This window comes from Rhinolophus sinicus, linkage group LG05 (assembly GCF_036562045.2).
Source record: "Rhinolophus sinicus isolate RSC01 linkage group LG05, ASM3656204v1, whole genome shotgun sequence".
NCBI lineage: Eukaryota > Metazoa > Chordata > Mammalia > Chiroptera > Rhinolophidae > Rhinolophus > Rhinolophus sinicus.
This window is the reverse complement of record NC_133755.1, coordinates 37,312,576-37,335,220: the sequence shown is the minus strand read 5'-3', so window position 1 is coordinate 37,335,220 and position 22,645 is coordinate 37,312,576. Positions and strand designations below refer to the sequence as shown.

At 40.9% G+C, this 22,645-nt stretch overlaps 1 long non-coding RNA gene across 1 annotated transcript; it reads left to right on the top strand.

Moving 5' to 3' along the window:
• Positions 1–4,091: 4,091 nt before the first annotated feature.
• Positions 4,092–8,448, top strand: LOC141571829 (uncharacterized). Its single transcript, XR_012496886.1, has 2 exons — positions 4,092–7,261; positions 7,353–8,448. It is a non-coding gene; the product is annotated as an uncharacterized LOC141571829 (long non-coding RNA).
• The last annotated feature ends 14,197 nt before the right edge of the window (positions 8,449–22,645 follow it).

Genomic DNA, 22,645 nt, shown 5'->3' with positions numbered 1-22,645 from the left:
CTTCTTTTTCAAAGTTAACTTGGTTATCTATGTTCTGAAGTGTTGGTTGGGATTATACTAAATCTGAAAGTCAATTTGGAGAAAATTGGCTTCTTCACTATGTTGTTATCACATCCACGAATATGGTCAAGCTCCCCAATTTATTAATATACTTTATATCCCATAGAATTTTAAAATAGTCTCCATAGTAAATGCTTTATTGTAAAGAGTATATTATTTTCTATTTGATTATGACTGGAATGAAGAAATATGATTGGCTTTTATAAATTGATCTCGTTTCTAGAAACCTTGTTGAGATATCTCATTAGATCTCATATCTCTTTATTTTGTTGGGTTTTGATATTTTCTATAATTAGTACCGTTTGGAACTGAAGTTCATAGTTATCCTTTTCATAGGGATAAACAAAAATGTACAATTCCAGGACCTTAACAGAACCATAACTAAGTGTAAGTATTTGTCCTATTATAATCACACCAAACTACATTACCAAACAGTATCTTTCTTTCTGGTAATGATAATAACAGCAACAACATAAATACTAGTCTTTCAGCTCATATATATTCTCAGCATAATAATTCAGAAGCAGATATGATAATCCCTTACATGTTTAAATTTATTACACTGCAGGTAAATATTGTTTTTATTTTTTGTTCATAATACATGTCTTAAACTGATATATGAGCATTAATGTTATGTTGCTTTCAATTTTGTTCATATATTGTATACATCAATTTAGCACAAGGCAGGATTTAGAATTATATATCAATAGTAAAATTCACCAGGTATTTAAATATTTAAACACAAGACTGTAAAAGGAATTTATTTTTGATTTTGTTTATTTACATCTTCTCTCACATAAACGGCTACAGAAATTCATCAGTTTTCAAACAATTCAGAATTATAACTTTTCGGATTTAAAAAAGATCATTCATTTATATGGATTTATAGAGAAGAATAATTAAATTTCTGTGAACTACTCAAATAAGAGTTTATTAGTTACATCACATTTTAGTAAATATAGATATTCAAACTTGGTAGTAATTTAAAAAATTTCTAAAAGTAGTGACTATTTTTATGCCTAATAAAATCAAGGGATACCATTTCTAGAAGGGGATAGTCCAGTGTAAATACTGGTATACTATTTATTTCTAGACCATAAAGGACACTCACAAAAATTTATTCTCTGTGGCAGGATATTCTTCCGTTTAGGAGTTTGAAATGTTCTAAGGAAAGGAATGAATTGTATGCCAAACAAGTCTCTTGAAAAATTAGAAGCAGCATAATTGGTCAAAACTAAGGAAATAGGGTAGCTGGGTGGTTCAGTTGGTTAGAGCGCAAGCTCTGAAAAGTAGGGTTGCAAGTTCAATTCCCACATGGGCCAGTGAGCTGCACCCTCCACAACTAGATCAAAGGACAACAACTTGGAGCTGATGGGCCCTGAAGAAACACAGTTCCCCAATTAAACAAACAAACAAACAAACAATAAAAACGACTAAGGAAATAATTACATAAATTATGGCATGTCCACTTGATGGAATAGTAGGCAGCCATTGAAATTTGTAGACTATATAGCACATGGAAAAGTATCTGTGCCACTAAGTAAAGAAGGAAAATCTACAAAAATTAAACAAATACAAGGATCTTGACTATATGTTTAAAATGTGTCCTTGGCCCAGTAGGAAATGAAAATAGTTACTAGGGGGATAGGATCTTGGGAGAACCTTTCATTCTCTAAATTTCCTGTTGTGGTAATAGTAATAGCCACAAAAATGCCCTGAGTGTCTGCATTTGTGCCAGGCACTATACTAGACAGTACACATGATTTCTAATTTTCACAACAACCTGTATCAGTACTTCTCAAGCTTTAGTGAGCATCAAAATCCTCTGGAAGGCTTATTGAAACAAGATTGCTGGGCTCCATCTTCACAGCTTCTGATTCAGTAGGTCTGGGGCAGGGTTCACAAATTTGCATTCCCCAGAGCTCTTGAAGGAGTTTGGTGTGGGGGAGGGCAGGGACTGGGTCTGTGCAACCCCCTCCCTGCAGGTACCCTTCATGCATTGCTCTCCCTAGCTCCTGCAGTTGGGCACAGAGGCTGAGGGGCTAGCCTAGAAAGGACTCTAGAAGGAAATCCAACCCCCTCACACACTCCTGTATGGAGCCTCAGATGCTGAGTGCAGTCGTCTTCTTGCCTGTGGTGAGGGCTCTGAGGAGCATCTGGTTTGGTTGTCCCAATTCTGGCTTCTGTTGTCCCAGCTGTGGCAGGGCAAGAATTTGCATTTCTAATGAGCTCCTGGAAGTGTGGTCACCGCTGGTCTGGTGCTACAGACCAAATGTTTGTGTCCCCATCTCCCCAAATTCCTTTGTTGAAATTCTAATCCCCACTGTGATGGGTATTATGAGGTGGGGTTCTTTGAGAAGTGGGGGTCATGAGAGCAGTGCCCTCACAAAAGGGATTAGTGCCCTTAGAAAAGAGATTGCACAGAGCTCCCTTGCCCCTTCTACCATATGAAGACACAGTGGAAAGATGGCCATCTATGGACCAGAAAGAAGGTCCTGACCAGACACTGAATCTGCTGGCACCTTGATCTTGAACTTCCCGGCCTCTAGAAGTGTGAGAAGTCAATTTCTGTTGTTTGTCAGCCACTTAATCTATGATATATAGCAGCCTGAACAGACCATGGCACCAAGGGCCTCTACTTTTAGGACCACTGATTTATAACCTAGGCTTTTTTTCCATTTTGTAAATGAGAAAATTGAGAGTCAGAGGTTAAATAACAAAGGCAGTAGGTCAGAGAGCCAGGATTTAACCACGGGTTTGTCTAAGCCCAAAGCCTGTCCTTTTTGTTCTATGCTTCAGTTGTCCTTTGAGTATGGTCCTATTGATCAACCACAAAATGTCTCAGATATCCTAGCAGGGTCATCCATCCGGGGTGCTGCACAATTGGGTAACTGGTCACTAGAGGGTTCAGAAGGTGGCATACATCTGGGAGAATCAGAATCTGGCTCTTTGGGCTCCAAAATTCAGAAACTGACATATTGTTGGTATTCCTGAGTTGACAGGAAATTCCTGGGGAGATTTCTCACATGATCAAAGCTTTCAACAGGCTGATGTATAAAGTCAGGAAGCCAGCTTAATAATTTACTGTGAGAAATATAGTTGCCAGGGGACCAGAAATTAATTCCTGGTTGGCCTGACCAAGCATGCTCTCCTTGGAGACATATTATGTGCATGAGAAACCAAATTATCAGAAAGATGGCTGCTGGGTGACCCTGAAGCAAGGATAAGGGCTGGAATACGACTCAAATATTTCATGTCATCAGCTCTGTTGGTGTATCCCAGTGCATATGTCTCCAGAGAAGAGACATCACCGGGTGGATTGGTATTCAAGCTGGACTGACCAAGTGTTTTACTGGTCCCTGGAAACTACTCAAATGGCCCAACACTGCTGGTTGCTTGGAGTCCCCTCTCCTCTATACCACTTTTCCTTCTTTCAGACTTGTGTTTTAAGTGTCTAAATACCTTCAATTTGATGAAAATCAAGACTTGTAGGTCTGGGAGTGCTATGGTCAAAAAGTCTGTGTCCTCCCCAAGTTCATATGTTGAATCCTAATCGTCAAGGTGATGTTTTTAGAATGTGGGGCCTTTGGGAGGTGATTAGATCACAGGGGTGGAGCTCTCTTGAATGGCATTAGTGCCTTATAAGGTCCCTCGCTCCTTCTGCCATGTGCAAACTCAGTGAAAAGATGTCTATCTATGAGGAAGTGGACCCTCTGCAGACACTGAATGTATTGGTGCCTTGATCTTGGACTTCCCAGCTTCTAGAAGCATGAGAAGTACATTTCTGTTGTTTACAAGCCATCCAGGATATGGTATTTTTATTATAGCAGCCAGAAAGGATTAAGGCAGGGAGCCATTTTTCTCTTTAAGGTTGCTTTACATATCTACACTGACCTATTTTTTTTTTTTATATATATAATTATAGTTTAGCTCTTAAGGGGCAATCTTATTTCTATATGCAGCAGGGTTGATTCTTGGATTGCATGAGTACATTCAGGGAGATATTGTTTTTTTTTGTCTTTATGGACGTGAGCCCCAAAATTCAGAGAAAGGGTAGAGAAAAGAATATAGTCAACATCTGGAGGCATCTGCAAACCCCCAGATCTGAGAGAGCTCATCTGGGGGCTTGGAGTGAGTGGCATTAATGATACTCATCATTGGAGCAGATTCAATGGACACATTCAATTGTTGGCACAAGTGGGTAATTGCCCTCATGGGGTTCCTGGCCAGGTCATGCCCTTCACGTGTATCTGACCAGTCGCTCTCAAAGTATGGAACTATTATAGGCTGAATTGTGTCACCCCAAAATTCATAAGTTGAAGTTCCACCTAGTCCCTCAGAATGTAACTTTATTTGGAGGTAGGACCTTTAAAGAGGTAATTAAGGTTTCAAAGAGACCCTGTGAGGGGGCCCTAATTTATGTGGCTACATGTGGAGATGCAGCCTTCAAAGAGGTGACTGAGTTATCCTTTGGCCCTGAGGGGGGCCCAAATACTATAGGACGGGTGTCCTTATAAGAGGGAGGCCACACACAAAGGAAAGGCCTTGTGAGGACACAGTAAGAGACAAAGGGCCTCAGGAGAAACCGAACCTCCCAACATCTTGATCTTGAGCGTCCCAGCTCATGAAGAGTAAGAAAATCGGTTTCTGTTGTTGAAGCCACCAGCCTTTGGTGTTCTGTTATGGCAGCCTGAGCAGACTCGTGCAGGTTTCCTTCAGCAGCAGCAGCAGCAGCAGCAGCAGCAGCAGCAGCAGCAGCAGCACCTGGGATTTGTGGGAAAGGCCATTTCTTGGGCCCCACACAATTAGAAACTCTGGGAGTCGGGCCCGGCCATCTGAGTTTTAGCAAGTCTTCCAGGTGATTCTGATTCTCGCTCTAGTTTGAGAACCCCGGCCCTATACTTTTATGTCTGAGTTCCTTGGCGAGAGGACTCTAACATATTCCATACGCTGACAACATGAACATTAGTATTATGCTGTCTATGTGATCCTGTCTTGACAATGCGTATATAAACGCTGTACATTAGTAGTTGCCATGAGAGGTATCTAGGACCTGTCCTTGATGATCATGACAAAGAGGGTATTGGGTTTCTCACACTTAGAGAGAGCAGCACGGACTCAGCAACCTGAACTGTTTGCATTCAAATCCTTTATGGGCTGTGTGACCTTAGGTAAGTTTCTTAGTCTCTCTGTGCCCAGTGTCCTCATGTATAATAAGCTAGAAATAATGAGAATATCATTTGACAGAGCTGTTAAGAGCAATAAATGCCTTAGAATGCTTCTTGACACATAGTAAGCACTATATAAGTGTCTATTAAATGCAATGACTAAAATGCTTCAGTAAGTCAAAGGAATGACTTTTTAAATGGTTTACAGAGCAGCTGGAGAGGTTTGGATAGGCTTTGGAGACTCCTCTTGGAGCCAGTTCATGACGGTGCTTCCATGCTTAGCGTTTCAGCACCTCCTAAGGTGGCTTGCTAGGGAGCAGTACCTGGCAATGCCTACCTGGCAAGAAGGCCCCTTTTTCAGGGTGTTCCTCAGAAGCACCCCTAGAGTGACAGCATGCACCAATGCCAGTGATAAAAAGCTGTCACAGAGTGTTTCTATCAATTGTTTCTGGATCATGGTTCAGAGTTGTAGATCTTCCTCCATAGAAGATAGTTTCTCAGTTAGGTATGGGTTTCTCAGCAGGCATCTAGCTCCAGGTTGCGGCGAGGGTTTTTTTTCTTCAGGAATATTTAAAAATTACCTTTTCCTGGGAGAAGACACTGACCAATGTATATGCAACAGTTTCACTAATGCTCTTGTAATCTGTATTTGTTCAGAAAGAAAGCTTCACCTTGTCAGTTCCCACTTGGGGGAAATTTTAGAGCTTGAATTTTAGAACGTTCATTCCAGTTTAGAAGTTTTTAAATTTGTTATGCTTCCCTTTACGCCCGGAACTGCATTTTTAATATCGAGGCAGATGGTGTGTAAACATTCAGGAATTTTACACCCACATTTTGCTTGGTGTGCTGGTGTAGGGCATTTCTTCAGATTATCGATTGTCTTTGTTCTGATGCTAGTGTAACTACAAGATTTTCATCAACCAGTTTGGAGGAATTTGGATGTATCTTGTCTGGGTTTGCACTTAAGCCATAGTTGCCAGCTCTTATTCCTTGTAATTTGGTATGTATTTCTTTTTCCTTTCAATCAACTCTTGCAGTATTTTCTATAGCTACTTCATTAAGGGAGAACAGACATTCTAAGTCTGTAAAGCATAAACTTAGGCCAAATCATGCTCAAGGTCTTTGGGTGATAATGTGTTCTGAATAGTGAAATAAAGGGTTTTTTTATAGTAGATAATAAGGTTGCATGGTTTCAGGTCAGATTTTTTGGATATGACAGTCTGATTTGGGACCCAGGTCCAAACTGGTCAACCAATGGATGAAACAGATTAGAATTTCTAAGGTTTCATTGTTTTTCACAAAATTGAACAATTAACTTTTCACACCCCCTGCTCTTATTATTAGCCCTTTAAAAGACAAATATTTATTAACTACTCATTTACCCAGCACTGTATTTGTATCTGTGAGGGATGCAAGACATGTAAAATATGGCTTTGTCCTGAAGAAGCTTAAACATCCAGATAAAGGGACAGGACTAACATGCATGGGAAAATTTAATGCATTTTGTGTTCAAAGGAGGACAACTTTTTCCCATCCTAGGCTTTTTTTGAGGAGGAATTTTCCTGAGTGCACTCCAGGCTTTTCTCTCCCTTTTATTCACTCTCCCTCCGTGGAGGGCAGGAGTGAGTGATCCACGTGATTGGTGAAACATGCTGCAGACGGTTCCATCCTTCTTCCTCCTCTTGGAAGCTAGCTTGTTCACATGGAGCTGCCCGCAGTGCTTCTCTTCCAAGGTGTATGTCTCACCTGGGCACGTATCCATCCCTTGCCCTGGCACAGGGCTGCCTGAGACAGGGGACAAGTCGACTTGCACAGATCTAAGTGTTGGCCTTAGCAAAACCACTTGGTAATAGAGTTGATACTTTGGTCTTCATATTTATTCTTTGTTCTAATCCTCAGTTTTTACAGAAACCAGGTTAGGAAGAGACCTAAACAATATATGATTCTGAAGCTCACATCCAGGGTAAATCAGTGTGAAGATTTGTTGGGCGTGGATCTTGAAGAATGACTAGGACTTGGAAAATGGAAGGAAGGTGAGAGCCTTTCCAGCTTCGTTTGCAGTCTCTTTCCTTTGTAGATTAATGTTGTGGGGAGAAATAATAATGACTTTTTTTTTCATTGCAGGTAACTTCCTGGTGCGAGGAAAAGGATTTTCAAGAACATCACAGAGGAAAAGAAATTGAGAAGAGAATTCCAGATTTTTGTAATTTCCAGGTTCATGGATAGAAACAAGACTGTGTTTATGACTGGTCTAACTGCAAAACATTCTCCAAAGAAGTGTCACTTGCCCAAACCCACGAGTCAAACTTACCCACGTCCATGGAGAAGTGGGTCAGCCTGCCGGAAGGCACAGATGGCTTCAAGTCCTACCAGTCGAGAGCAGCAGGTGTAGGGTGCTGCCTCCTGGAGACACTCAGCATCTCCAGGGCTCCCCCCTTCTTCAGGGTCTTTAGGATGGACACTGAGAATCAGATGCTAGACAGGGAGCACAGCCTTCTGAGGGCTTGTTGGAAGGCAGCTGCTCACATGCCATGTGATTGTAGGCCGATCAGCTAAGTGCTCTGGATTGGTCGGTCACTCCCTCGGTCAGTCAGTCCTTTAGAGTTGGGATAAATGCATGCTTTCAAAGGCCACTGCCAGCTCCGGACAGAGCTTTTGTTAGAAAATCTGAGTTAACCAACAAGTTCCTGGAGCCGTATAACACCTTGTGGATTTGAATACAAACACATAGAAAAGGTCTATTATCTCCAAATTAGCCCTCCTGCTGTGTTTTCAAATGGATCTGAGATTCCCATTTACATGCAGCTAGGCGAGCTTATTTGAAATCTGAGCTGATTGCAAAAGGATTGATTTCCAGCAAATGTGGCAAAATGATCAAGAGGGATTCAGGACCGCAAAGAACATTGTCTTGAAGGAGATTAAAGATTCCTGGGCATTCCTGTTTCCTCCTGGTCCCCCACGCTCGCTCCATACCTCCCCCTTTCCTGCCAAAGCAAACGACCCAGTGTTGGAAGAGGAAAGTCGGAGTCCTGCTGTGTTTATTTTGCTTGACTTCTTCTGGATTTAGAGTTAAAACCTTCCAGTAGATGAACTGTATTGAGGGCTTTTCCATTTCATATTGTGAAATGTGTTATGCACAGTTCATTCTATTGAAAAATGAAACGTGTAAACCTCAATTAAAATGCATAGTGTGGATCCCTCCGAGGGGGCTTCTGAAACACCCTGGCATGAAATGTTGCATAGATTTCTTCCCCCCCCCCCCTTTCTTTCACTACCACCCCCCTCCCCACCCCCGTTTCAAGCCGTTGTTTCGCAGTCTATTTGTGATAGACACAGCTCCCTGGCCCATGCTGGTATTATGAGCCTTGCACTCTCCCTGGCTGAGGCAATCACTGGCTGCCTGCGGCTCCCAGGCCGCTCCAGGGAGAGCTGTTGTTCACAATCCTAGCTGTAGAGGGCGCAATTCACTGGCCTTTGTGGAAATCGAACAGGTGACCTCGGCGTTAGGAGCACAGCACTCCAACCACCTGAGCCACTGGGCCACTTCCCCACTTTTTTGCCCCCCCCCCCCTTTTTTTGAAACGAAACCAACTTCCTATGGTGGACACGGTCATCACATGGTGTCTAGGGATATAGTTATCTGCCCTTATATTTGAGGTATTTGCTAACGTTCTAGATGGAGAAGCAAATAGCTGGGTGAAGAGCCCTCCACAAGAGAAGGCTGGAATTGTTCACGAACGCTCAGTTCCTCTATAGCAAAGGGAATAAGAGAACTGAAGTAGTCATTATCCGTAGAGTTCAGAGAAATCCTCTCTTAGGCTACATTTCCAGTAATTTTCTCAATGCAGTGGCACTAATACTGAAAACTGCCCCTTCTGTCTTCTGCAACTGCATTCTAAAAAATCGTTTTGGGAATCAGATTTTAAATTGTGGCTATTCAATGAACTGTGGACCACTAAGGCCTTAACTAGGTATGTGAAGGGGAAATGGAAATTGCCCAGGTGAATGAAAATGTCACAGTAAATCTGTCGTGTTTTTATTTCGGCCTTAAAAATCAAAGTGTAATGCATGCATGCAATATAATCCGAAGCAGTGAGTCTAAATGGTAATTGGCCAGCAGTTCTAAAAGATCAAGTCTGGGCCAGCTACTTTGTTACTTGCTCTGTGACCTTGGCCAACTTAACTCATGTTTCCTGATTTCAAAAATGAAGAGTGGTGAGCAACCCATGACATATCTCACCAAGCCCAGGGCTGGGCACATTGGGAGGGTCACTATTTCTACCTTTTTATTTCTATCCCTTTTTCTGTCCCTAATTCCTGTTCTTTTTAGTATGACAAGGTTAAACAGTAGAAATAATAAGGTAACATCAGAAAGCATGCTTTCCTGTTCATTTAAAAACAAAAATCACAATAGGAAAAAAGATGTTCTTTGATGATACCAAGTACATAAATTGTTTAATTATGGAGCATCATCACTATAAAAATAATTTTTCTTTTTGCGTGGTTGCTTGATTTGAAGATTTCCAGAAGAACGAAGCTTGCCTATCCTGTATTTCCTCCATGACATTCCTTAGTCGTCTCTTGGGTCCTTCATCAGTAGATGCTTATAGGGTATCCAGTCAGTTAGGAGTAGTGGTAGCTTTAGGATCTTTGGAAGAGCTGCGGACTAGGAAATGGGGAGAGTATGTCTTGGGGCTCCCTCTACCTCTGACAGGCTGTGATTTCTTGGGCACTGCCAAGTGAAAAACTTAGTGTAAAAGCATTTGTCATGAATGAATTCTCCTCCTCCTCTGTTTTGCACTCTGTCCTTCTGGATGGGGACAATATGAGCCTGTGTCTTTGAAGGGCTTCCCATTTGTAGCTTGGTGATAGCAGGACAGTAGTATTGCATGAGTCCTTGAAAGGCAAGGCATATACCAAGGGTCCCAGGCTCCGGGATGGGTAAGTCAATGAATGGAGGTGAGAGCCCAAGAAGCTCAGGAATGGTGGAGACTGGTGAGTCGGAAAGCATAGCCTATATAACCTTTGCCCTAAGTTCTTTTAAACTTATTTAAATGTATACCTGTAAAAATGGCATCTGTAGCCGGATTTGTCCTCAGGTTGCCAGTTGACAGATTCTAGTGTGGACAGTGGGTTGGAGACTCTTCTGGGTGTTGTTCTTTTTGGGAGTAGTGGGTCCTAGTCTGAGTTGTAGTTTTTTTCTGTTTTCTAAAGGATTTGGCCTCATTAGAGCCTCTCCTCCTGGAAAATCAGCAGAATTTTAAGTGCAGAAATTTCCCTGAGTCAGCCTGGGATGCTGATGTGCTCCCAGGCACACCTTGGGTTTATTTTGCAGTTCAGAATTGGGTTTCCCTGCTGGGGCGGATGCAGTTGGCTTTGGTTAGGGTGCAATAAATTCAGATAAACATTTATGAGGGTAAGTAATCATATTTTATGCAAACAAATTATTCTTCCTAAAAGTTACTTTTTAAAAATACATGCTATTTCTTTTCTCAGTCAGCATACCAAGCTAATAAAAGTTATTGTATCATCAAAACTCCCTTTATGACTGTTTATTGTTCCATTTATGTTAAATTTAGAAGACTGTTCTCCATTTTGTCTCTCCCCTCCCCCATTACAGTTTTCTACTCTTACCACTAGTATAGGAAATCGTGACTAGTTTATGCGTTGCGTAATTATGGCAAAAAACCCTAAAGATAGCTACTTCTGAGAGAGGACAGCATCCATTAAAAATTGTGTGCAGGTTCCAAATCCGAGGAAACGCATGAATTACTAGCTCATTCAAATTGGAGTTTAATGTTAAAACAAAGAGCTCCGTGACACAAAGCGTCTTCCTGGTCAAACAATATCCTATTTTCCCGACCCACATTAGGTATCCCTTTTGCTTCCTTATCGGGAATGCCTGTTTGCTGCTGAGGAGTTCAGGTAGCATGTGATGCAGGAGAACATTCCTCAGTTCCCTTCTCTCCCAGTGAAGGATGAACATAATGAAACTCAGACTTGTCACCTGATGTACTTCTTGAGTATGTATATCCAAATGCAGAAAGGTGCCTCTAGCGAAGAAAGTGGGAGCTGCTTTCAGTTCTAAGAGAGTCTAGAAGGGAGATTAGAAAGAGACAGTTTCGGGAATGAGGATTGGTGGGGAAAGGGGGTGAGCCAGTGCACGGCACAGCTCTTCTGAAGTGTTTTTCAGGGAGGGACCCTACGAAGATAATCAGCATTAATTAATTGTCCTCAGTGGGTGGCCCATTCTGCGCTACACACCGTGCTCTCTAAGGAGTATGCAGTCAGCTGGGGGAAATACCCAAAACCATCTGAACCTGTAGGCTGAACTGGTTTCCTGGACATTGTACAAGGCTCTTGCTGAGGATGCACTTAATCTGAAAAGAAACCCTCTGAAATCTACACAAGTTAGTTTGCATTCTGCATGAGGGAGTATCCAGTCTGGTTACTTCTTAGTGATAGAACGTAACTCTCTAGAGCAGAGCTGTCCAAACTGCAGCCCGCGATCCATTGTTTATTGGCCCGCAGCAAATTCCAAAAACATATTTAGTTTACTTAAATAAACCAGGTGAGGCAATATGTACTTCACCTCGAGTGAGTGGCCTGGCTGTTTGTGTATTTTAATGCATATGGCCCTTGGTGAAAAACGTTGAAAAAGTTTGGACACCCCTGCTCTAGAGTCTTTGCTTCTTATTCTCTGACAGGTTCTAAAGATGATGGCATTTGACAGGGCAAAACCTTGTATGCAGACTAAGCACCTGCATGTCATCCCTCTAAAGCTTGAGACGGAGAAGATGACGTTGAACACGAAACACATATAGACTTGTGCCAGACAATACAGGTCTCAATCCTGTTTGGCCACTTACTAGTGTGACCTTAGCCAGATTATGTAATCTTTCTGCACTTTGGTTCCTCATCTACAAAAATAGGGTTAATAATACCTACTTTTTGGGGTTATTGTGAGAATAAGAGAACACATATAAAATATCCACCATAGTACTTGGAATAAAATAGGTACTCAGAAAATAGTAGCTCTATTACTTTTATTGAGGTGATTTCCCATCGTAGTAATTCTAACATAAAACAGTTAAACTGATTTGCATGTACTACTTAGATATGCAGTTCACTCTGGTTATTTAAATCCATTTTTATTCCATATTCAGTCTGAAGTATAGTTCATGTCATGAATATTACTTTCAGTCTATATAATAGAAACACTCAGAAAATTATTGCCAGCAATGTATAATAATTATAACATTTTTGACTGTGTGTTTTAAAAAAATAACCAGTCAAAGTTATGAATTTCTAAGTGCAATATTTCCCTTTCTACAGAAGGGAAAATATTTTTCATTTATTGCAGTTTTACCTCTGAAAATAAACACCACAGCGTAAACATAACAGCCAGGCTGTCTTGAACTTAAAAATCAGGGGAAATAAATTTAACTTCAGGGAAAGATGAATGCACACCCCAAACTCCTGTGTGAGAAGATATATGTCCTAGGGGTAAGGGTGTTTAAACGTAGCTAGCCAAACTGGGATGCTGTCTCAAATTCTGCGTAAAGACAATATGTTATCATCATCATCATTACCATCAAACTTTCTGAGCTTAATTTATTATAATTTGTCTTTGGCTTCCATAGAAATGAGGTTTCACCCTGCAAAAACATCAGGGATTTTCAAATTCACAATGGATTTCCAGGCTCAGGGGATTGCTGCTGATCGGTTGAAAGGTGTGTTGACATCTGTGAGAAGCTGCATCCATCTCCCACAGGACCCACAACTTCTGGTTCTGGTAACAGGGTAAGCACCACTTCACCTGTGCAGTTTCCACCCCTTTAAGCCCAGCTGGTTTCTGTTCCTGGGGCCAATCTTCCCTCTGTACTTTGCATCAACCACCTTTCCTCCTCTGTGTCAACACTGACTCCCTAGAGTGGCCCTGTTCGTGGTTGTGGCCTCATTATTCATTCTGTCTAACTGTATTCTCCTGCCTTGCATTTCAGTGGACTTATTGGGCCACTGGATACTTACCCCGTCCCTGGAGATGCCTGCAATCACACTCTGAATCGCTCTGGTCTGGCCCTTGGCCTGCTCCACCTTTGACTGAGCTTCAAGTTCGTCCAGCTGAAAGGAACTCCTTCCTATGAACTGTCCGTCATGTGAATGGATGCTCCACTATGAGCCTCACCAAGTCAACAGGGTAAAAGGTGGTGGTCCCAGAACTCCTAAGGCACAGAGAGCGAAGTGGGCCGGTTAGTATCCAGACAACAGCTATGAAGTGAGATTGACCCAGGTGTGGAAGTTAAAGAAACGCTTTTTCCTCATATACACCAGGGAGAGATGACACTTGAAAAGGTAGGAAGGATAAGTACTTGTATTTAGTGGTGTCAATGTCCACTAGTTAAAGGCCACCAGGAACAGATAGGTAGTTGAATACGTTGGGTCTATTGCTTTTTGAACTCGGGGGCATCTCAGTGGCTTTTGGTTTACGTTTATGCCTTTGCGGGGTGGGATGGGATGGTTTAAGGCTTTCTGCATAGAGAAGATCATAAAGTGTTCATAAAGACTTACAGGATGTAGGCTTGTGTTGGTGATTTGAAGGAAGGTTTTAAGGAAGTGAGGCTTTGCTGTGATTGGATGCTGTCAGGAAGTGGAAATATTTCCATGACTGGATATCTTAACCATCTTATCTATAGAAAGGGTGGACTAGAGCCAGGCAGAAGGTGTTGCTGGCAAGAAACAGCAGTTACCCATATTATCTGGGCAGAGATGGTTTGGTATTTTGTGTGCTGAGAGTGGTTTTGTTTTTGTCCTGATCCAGCACGACCACAGAGTGGCCTTATCGGATATTGATTTTCCATAAAATGTTTATGTTCAACAGAAGAATACCCGGGCCTGGCTGTGTGTGCCAGGCCAGTTCCTGGATGTCAGGGGCTGCTTTTTGCTTTCTCAGTAGTATGTTTGTTTAAATTTTACTTGAATAGTAAGACAGGCTGTAAGATTGGCAACATCAGGGTGACAAACACATATTTGTATGCTCACATATGTGATGTATTTTATATATACATAAAGGCAGCCTAGGTAGTTGTTGGCTATATATTGATATGTATGTTAAGTATTAAGTTCCCTCCTTTAAAGATTCACATCCTCCTCATTAATTGAAGGAAATTCCACAATCTCTCTTGTGACTTCCGTTCACTGCCCTCAAACTTACAAATGAATATATTAGGAAGCCACGCTCCAGACTTAAAATTTTCTAGTATAATTTGAGTGACAAGGTCAGGTGTCTTTAATGATGGATAGAACTGATTACCTCCATAAATTACGATGGGATCTTGTGGATATAGAGTTGTAGTGTTCTTCGCCAAAAGCCGGAAGTCCTGTGGCTTGTCTGAAACAGGCAGCTTCCACGAGGCATTTGCTGGGCTGGGGAATAGTGCTGGCAACATAACATGTTTGTGTGGTTAAATTTAGCAGAGCTGCATTTGAAAGACAGCCACCTGGGCTGCAAAAGAAAACTTAGAGCTATAATGAATCATTGCACACCAGAGTGGGTTAATACCATAATATCACTGAGAAATCATTTATAATGATGGTGAATGGTACAATGCAACAATATACTGACTTTAATTCTGGTGCCATATGGCTTTTGGTTTACGTTTATGCCTTTGCGGGGTGGGATGGGATGGTTTAAGGCTTTCTGCATAGAGAAGATCATAAAAGCACGCTGTTATTTTATTAGGAGAATGGAAATCTCACTAAAATGTAGACCTAGGACAGAAAATGGAGATGAAGGAAGAGGATATAGCAAATGCAGAGTGACTTTTATTATCTTTGTATTCAGTGAGAGCTGTGGGATATTTGTGGCTTCTTTTCATGGTTCCTGAGGCAGTGGGTGACTTCAGAAGGCTTGGTCTCCATTGTGACACTGTAGCATTCAGTGCAAACCTGACTCTCTGTACTGGGATTACGAGTGAGCAAGGCATGCATAAATCTGACTCAAGAACCTTGCTGAGACAATGGCTGAATTGAGTAGTGATCATTCTCGTAATAACTAGTATTTTCTAAGTACTTATAATGTGTCAGGTATTGGGCTAAAGATTTTCATACCTAATATTAATTTTCATAACAAACCTGTTAGGTAGCTATTGCTAATATTCCCATTTTACAGGATGGGTATGCCGAGGCTTTGAAAAATTAAATCGTTTGTCCAGAGTCACCCAGATGATAAATACTAGGCATAAACTGATGTATACAAAAGAGAAAATAAAAATATACAGTGATTAGAATACCAAAAAGTGTTTTAGAAGGAGGAGCATCTGTTTAGATTTCTTAGTCCAATTAAGGCAGCAAGCATTCACTGAGCATCCGAGCTGCATGGTGCTGGGATGGGCACTGGATCCGCCACTGTCCTGGAAACAAGTCACCTACATGAGTGAGAGCATGAAGGAGCCTCAGGGAGGAGCAGGGTGACTTGGGACATGGAAGGACATGGGACACATGTTAGTAGTGACCATTAAGTAATGGAAAAGTAATGGGTTCCAATGAAGACACTTGTAGGCCATATTCCATTCCTTTTGCATATACCTCATGATTTAAAATTCTGCCTACTCATCTGCAAAAACGGTTATGGTCTTTCATTTTTCAGAAGAGAGCTTTGAGGCTGAGAGGCATCGCCCAACTTGTTTAAAGCACACAGAACTGAAAGCTGTGGCTTCCAAGTGCCAAACTCATTTCAGATCATGGCAGGTGTAGGTCAGCTGGCACTGCACTTGGATAAGTAACTTGACCAGTCGCCCTTCTCTGTACCTCTATCCCCCAGTCTGGCCAAAAGCTCACCCCTGCGTCACCTGTGAACCATGGGTCAGCCAGGTGCTGGGATTGATGCCCCCTAAAGTCCTGCACTCAGCAGGACTACGTGATCAGTTAGTTGTGCATCAGCTGGTACTCGGCTGCTGTCTAGATTCTGGGCCTGGGGTCCCACCTCAGGACCCCTTGTCTGCCTTCCTGAGCTCTGGTCTGTGCTACTCTCTGACCTGGGTCACCTGTGCATCCATTAAATCCTGCCTGCTTCCTGTTTTCTATCTCAGGTACTCTGCTCCATTTCAAACTTGCCCTGGGTCCCAGGCCTCAGGCTTCGTTATTTCTTTTAGCTCTCTAGGCGTAAATCACTCTGTTATCCTTAATTTTGGGGGTAGTTTATAATATAAAAAACAAGTTTTAAATTTTTCAGATATAAAGTTATATTACAATAGTGAATATACTTTTAAAAATTTGTGTATTTCCCTGCAATTAGATCCTGAGACATCTCTGATGTGCCTTCGATATGCCTCTCTGAGATTTGACATTGCAGTCAGTACAATTTTTTAGTGTAGTGGTTCTGAAACCTGGCTGCCCATTAGAACCCCCGGGGGAGCTTGGAAGAATGGCTGGGCTCCACTCCAGAGACTCTTATTTAGCTGCTCTAAAGGGTGGGCCCAGGAAAGCACAGATAATTCTCACGTGTAGCGAGGACTGGGGGCTACGGAGGTAGCACCATCAGCATTTAATGTTAGGTGAAACGTGAAGAGTTACCATTTATGTAGAGTTGCCAGCTTTAGCAAATAAAAATATAAGACTCCAAGTCAAATTTGTATTTTGGATAAATGATGAATAATTTTTTAGTGCAAGTATATCCACGCAATATTTGGGACATATTTTTACTGAAAGTATTTGTTGTTTATCTAAACTTCAAATTGAACTGGGCAGCCTGCATTTTATTTAGCAACCCTATTTTTAGGGAGAATCCCCATACTGGGGATAATTTTTTTCCCTGTTCCTGGTTTGATTGATAATAAAACTAATACTGTTGTTTGTGCTCATGTTACATTCAAAGGCACTTGCAATCAAGTTTGCATGCTTACACCCTCCCAGAAATTTTACAGGAGAAAGCCTCGTATACCTGAAGAAGCTAATGTTTAGGTAGCAATGGATTTCTCACTGCCGAGCTCCCACTTCCTTTTGCATACTCTGGTTGGTGGCTTCTCCAGGCAACTTTGTAATCATGTTATGCTAGTTTCTTAAGCCCGGAAGTCTGTATTCTTGGCTTGGAACAAGAGAAGATTTCAAAGGATTCTTTGGGAAGAACAGTGGGAGATGGAGGAAGAAAGCGCTGTAGCGGAAGCGGGAGGAAGGTGTAGTGGGTTGTGAAGAAAGCATGTTGCTGAATTGGCTTTGTCAAATGGGAGCAAAGTGACTGTGAACCAAGGTTTCATCAATAATGCATTATTGTTTTGAAGACATGAGAGGTAAGTACGTGTTTGTAAGCTTTATGATAGTTCTGACATTTTAATGGGCCCTTAAATGAAGTGAATTATTAAAAAGCATACTTTGGATGAGGTCATGGACTCTTTATGTTGAGGGATCAATAGAAATAGCCTGTGTGTGCCAATATGGCTAAAGCTATGCCAGTAATTTGTGCTGTCACGTTATTATAATGGAACCAGGAGAACCCGCCTTCCTCTTACCACTGACCACCCTCCAGTATACAGACCAGATACAGAACAAGGAGCCAATATTGAAAGCCTCATCATTTTCAGTTCTCATATGGAAAATATCCATATATGCTGATCTTTCGCTAAGTTATATTAGAAATAACAAGAAGACAGAGATGTTTTCTCTTTCTCTTCCTGTCTTTCCCTTAATGATCTGGTTGTTTATTTTACCTGACTGCAAACATCTGGAGGCTCCAAACATCAAGAATGTTGACTAGTGTTTAAAAATTAAAAAAAAAAAAAAAAAAGCACCTTTTCTTCAAGTGGAATACTCTGTACAAGATCAATATATGTGTAGTGTAGATAAATTGGAGCTTTTCGTTAGAAGAGGGGGACAGAACTGAGCTCTGCTTGCTCAATTCCTTCCACTCTCACCTGAGGTATCTTTGTAGAACCCCTAAGATTCTATGGAGCTCAGTTTGAAAACCGCTGGTATAGACCAACCATCTGATTTATTTAAACTTTTCCTTTAGCCTCAGATGGTTTGAATATTTGCAATCACTGCGATGGTAGGGCCAACCCTTGTTCCTCTGTGGCAGGATCTGTAGAACAAGGCAGGGTAAGGTTCTTACTATCAAACTCTTGTTAGCCAAGTGCCCAGTTTTCACTGTCTTGTTGCAGATAAAGAGGTGTCAAGAGATTTGCACCTCATGGCAGTGGAAAATGGCGCTTACAGTTCACTGTAACCCATCCTCTTAAATCGGAGGGCTGTAAGTACTTAGGGTTTTGCACTTATAGTTGAGGAAGAAGGTAAAGAGCCCTGAGGTCAGAGGCACTTGGAACATGGGAGAGAAGCAGTTGGCAAGCTCTTGGGTCAGTAAGGTGATGCTCTGGCTAATAGGATAGATACCCTCTTCTAGATGTGCGTTAGCTTTTGACCTCTTTCATAGTTCAGGAATCAGTTCTTAAACCTGTACCATACTTTCTAAGTGGTCTGAGAGAAATAAATGAGCAAGGCCAAAAATATCAAAGAGGTTATGAAATTTAGGATACCTTCAGCTGAAAATAACAGGAAAGACACCTAAAAGTGGCTTAAAAATAGGAATGCATATTGTTTCACAGAACATATATTCTCACAGAACATGTATTCTTAGGTAGGGCAATTCTAGAGTTGATTAATTCCATGGTTCAACATCATCTAGAACCCTAGTGTTACCATAAGTCTGCTCCGCCATCTTTAGCATTTGTACTCTGACATGTTGTCTCATGGTTGTAAGGTCCCCAGCATGTTCCAGGCATTCCATGCAGGTGGCAACTTTGTTGGGAGAAGAGGGCTCTTTCTTCCTGTACGTCTCTTTTTTGTTCCGTGAGAAAAACTATTCCTAAAGGCCCCTTGCAGATTTCTCCTTACACATCATTGGCCAACACAGTTAGATAAGCCGAAGCCTAAAGCAGTCACAGGAAAGGGAAATACTTGGCTTGGGCCAATCATGATTCACCACCTGGGGCTGAAGAAAAAAGGGAAGAAATTTCAATCAGTAGCAGTACCAGAGGTCCCAGGTTTGTCAGGCCTTGTTATTTGTTTTCGGATACTTATCTCCAGTAAGCCACGAGAATATTGTAAAAATTTTAAAGCCAAGTTACTGCGAACTATTCTTATAAAAAATAAATAAGCTGAAGAACAATTTTGAAAAGAAAATATACGTTTTATAGTATACACCAAAACAAACTCCAGATGGATTTGAGGAAAATACAAAAAATGAACAAAACAAAACACCTCTTCATAAATTTCAGAGAAACTAGAAGAAAACAGCAGTTCATATCAGAGCAACAATGTAAATTCTCTCAGCTTTTCAGGAATAGAAGAAATAACACAAAAGTGTTGATATAATTTGAACATAGAAGATTATGGATTTTTATATAATAAGAAAGGAAGCTAATAAAAATGGAAGTGGCTGGAAAAATATTTTAATCAAAGATTACAAAAGGTTAATATTGCTAATCTGTAGTTTTCCATTCAATTTTATAAGAAAAAGTGTACATTAAGACTAGGATAAGCATATAATACAGGAGTTCATTCACAAGAGGGGAAACAAATAGTAATTAAACATGTAAAAAAACCGTACAACCTCATTAGGAAGCAAAGAAATTCAAATGAAAGCAAACGAGATGCAGTTTTGTACCTTCTAGCAAAACTTGAAAAGATTATAATACAATTGTGGTTGTAGTATAGCTGATACACTAATTCATTGCTGATAAATTGATATTAACTTTTTGAAAAAGTAAATGTGACAATATGTAATGAGAGTCACAAAGCTGTTCAGACTTTTTATCAATGATTCAAACCAACTAAATCAAGAGATGCTAGAAACTATGTATTTAAAGATATTCATGCAATAAAAGCTCTGGTGGAAAAAACTGGAAGCCACTGAAATGTGCAATATATGGAAATGGTTTAATAGATATGGTCAAATATTATTCAAACATCTAAACTGTGAACTATGAAGACATTATAACAACAAGGAAAGTGTTTATGATAAAACATGAGAAAATGGGAGAAATCAGAATGTACTTGCATTGTGATAACAATTAAACATTTCCATGTGGAAGATAATATGCAAAGTTGGAAACCATATTAGGAGGATGGAGTATTGGTGATATGTTAATTGTACAAAATATTTCTTTAATGTGGCTGTATTAGTAATCTATTTCTATGTAATATATTATCCCCCAAATTAGTGGCTTAAAACAAACTTTTTTTAACTGTCAAGAGGTCTATTCAATGAATATGAAGCGTACAGTCCAAAAAGCACCCAAAACATAAGCGTGCAAATTATAATTTATTTCTTCAACTCAATTTAGATTTTGGCTCTAAATCTCAGCCTACGTAGACAACCAATGTTGGGTTTGTCCAACATTGAGGAATCCAGTGATTCCTCCATCAATTCAAAACTATAATTTAGACACTTGCCTGTAAAAAAAAATCAGAGGGGAGGGGGAGAGAGAGAGAGAGAGAGAGAGAGAGAGAGAGAGAGAGAGAGAGAGAGAGAGAAATTGCAATGCTTTAAATGACCTAGTCTTCAAGTCATACACCATCATTTCCATATTATTCTATTTGTCAAAAGTGAGTCACTAAGTGTAGCCCACATTTAAGGGAAGGGAATTAGGCTCCACCTTTTGAAAGAAGGCACATCAAAGCATTTATACACATATTTAACATCACCACAGTAGTTAAACTTTATTTTTATTAAGGATACATTGACATGGAAAAGTAGATGACCTATTTCAAATGAGGTATGAGTGTTGAGTGGAGGAAGTATGAAAAAAAGGAGAAGAAATGGCCTATTGTGACCAAACTAAAAGAAAACTTAAGACTATACTCCCAGGTGAGGGTAATTATTTCTGTCACAATCGTGGCCACAGTGGTGGTATTGCTAGTTTGCCTTTCATGTGGGTTCAGAGGAAGTAGATAGAGGAATGATGTCTTGACAGCAGATGACAAGAAACTTCCTTTCTTTCTAACAAGACTGCATAGATTAAGTATAAAATTTTTTCCAGCCATCTCTGAGGGGTCTTGTCCACTTGAAGGCTCTGGTTGTTAGGGGAACATTTCATCTGAATGAACATTACCTTTTACGCCATCACAATACATTTGGAACTCAATATTTTTGAAAGTCACAGAACATGAGTTATGATCTGTAAATAATAAACACATATGGAAAAATGGAAAGCAAATGCCAGTTAGTGCTAGAGCTACAGTTAAGTAGAACAGAGCATCCTGCTTGATTTCTGAAATACTTTTCTTAGTTATATTCACCTTTCAATTTTCTTGGGGACTGGAGACTGGACACACTGGTTGGCTATTTTTCAGGCTCCATTTTCTTCCTGCCCAGCTTTTGGTGACTAGAAGTGTTTCTGGGGCCTCTATTAGAGAGCAAGTGAGGAATGGGATGATGATGACAATAATAAAACTCTGAGGTGTTTCTGAGGGGAAGTTGGAGAATTTTCTATGGATTTTTTAAAATGTCATTTTATTCCCCAGAACTCAGTGTTATCTGGTGACTGGACCATGGCTTTTGGAATTGGAAAGGCCTGAGTTTGACCCTTGCTTTATCACTGTATTCAATCAATAAAGACTTATTGTGCCAGACATTGGGATAGATGCCAGGGATGTTGTGATGAAGATGATGTGGTACCACCTTCAAAGCATTTGGTCCAGTGGATACTTCAGACAACAAAAAAGTCAGGAAAGTCCAAGGTGCTAAGAGAACTGATGAGAGGGCACTTTCCCACTCTGGGTGGTGAGGTGCTAAGTCATCAGGATAGAATTCAAAGATGAAGAAACATTTACATTTAACGGAAGAGAGAAGAAGGAAGAACAGGCCCAAGGCTCTGGAAATAAGAGTGGGTCCCGCCAGCCTGTGCTCTGAATGTAGCTCTGGATGGTAGAGTGGCAGACGTTGCTGCTGGGCTGGCCCGGGGCCATTACTACCTTCTTTTTTCTTTTCCACTCTCTATCATAGAAGCCTGTCTTGCAGCTAAGGATGGGTCTGTTTTGGACAATGAGATTATTAGCCTGGTGTGCTGGAGGGATTCTGGGACAGTTTTTGTTCTCATGATTAAGGAGGGAAACTTGGCTGGCACAGACGTTTGCCCTTCCTTCTCCTCCTCCCTTTGAATACTGATAGGATGCCTGTAAGAAAAGCTGCCATTTGGTAGCCATGAAGTTACAACACAGTATACCAGAAGAGTATGAAGAGAGAAAATAGAAAACCCTGGGTTCTGGCTGACATCTTGGAGCCATTGTAGCAGTCTTGCTTTTCCTACCTCCAGACTTCTTAGGTGAAAAAAAAAAATGTTGCTTAAGCCACTGTATACCACATTTCTAACTGACAGAAAATGGAGCATCAGATTGGAGTTTGAGATAAGAAAAAAAGATGAGGT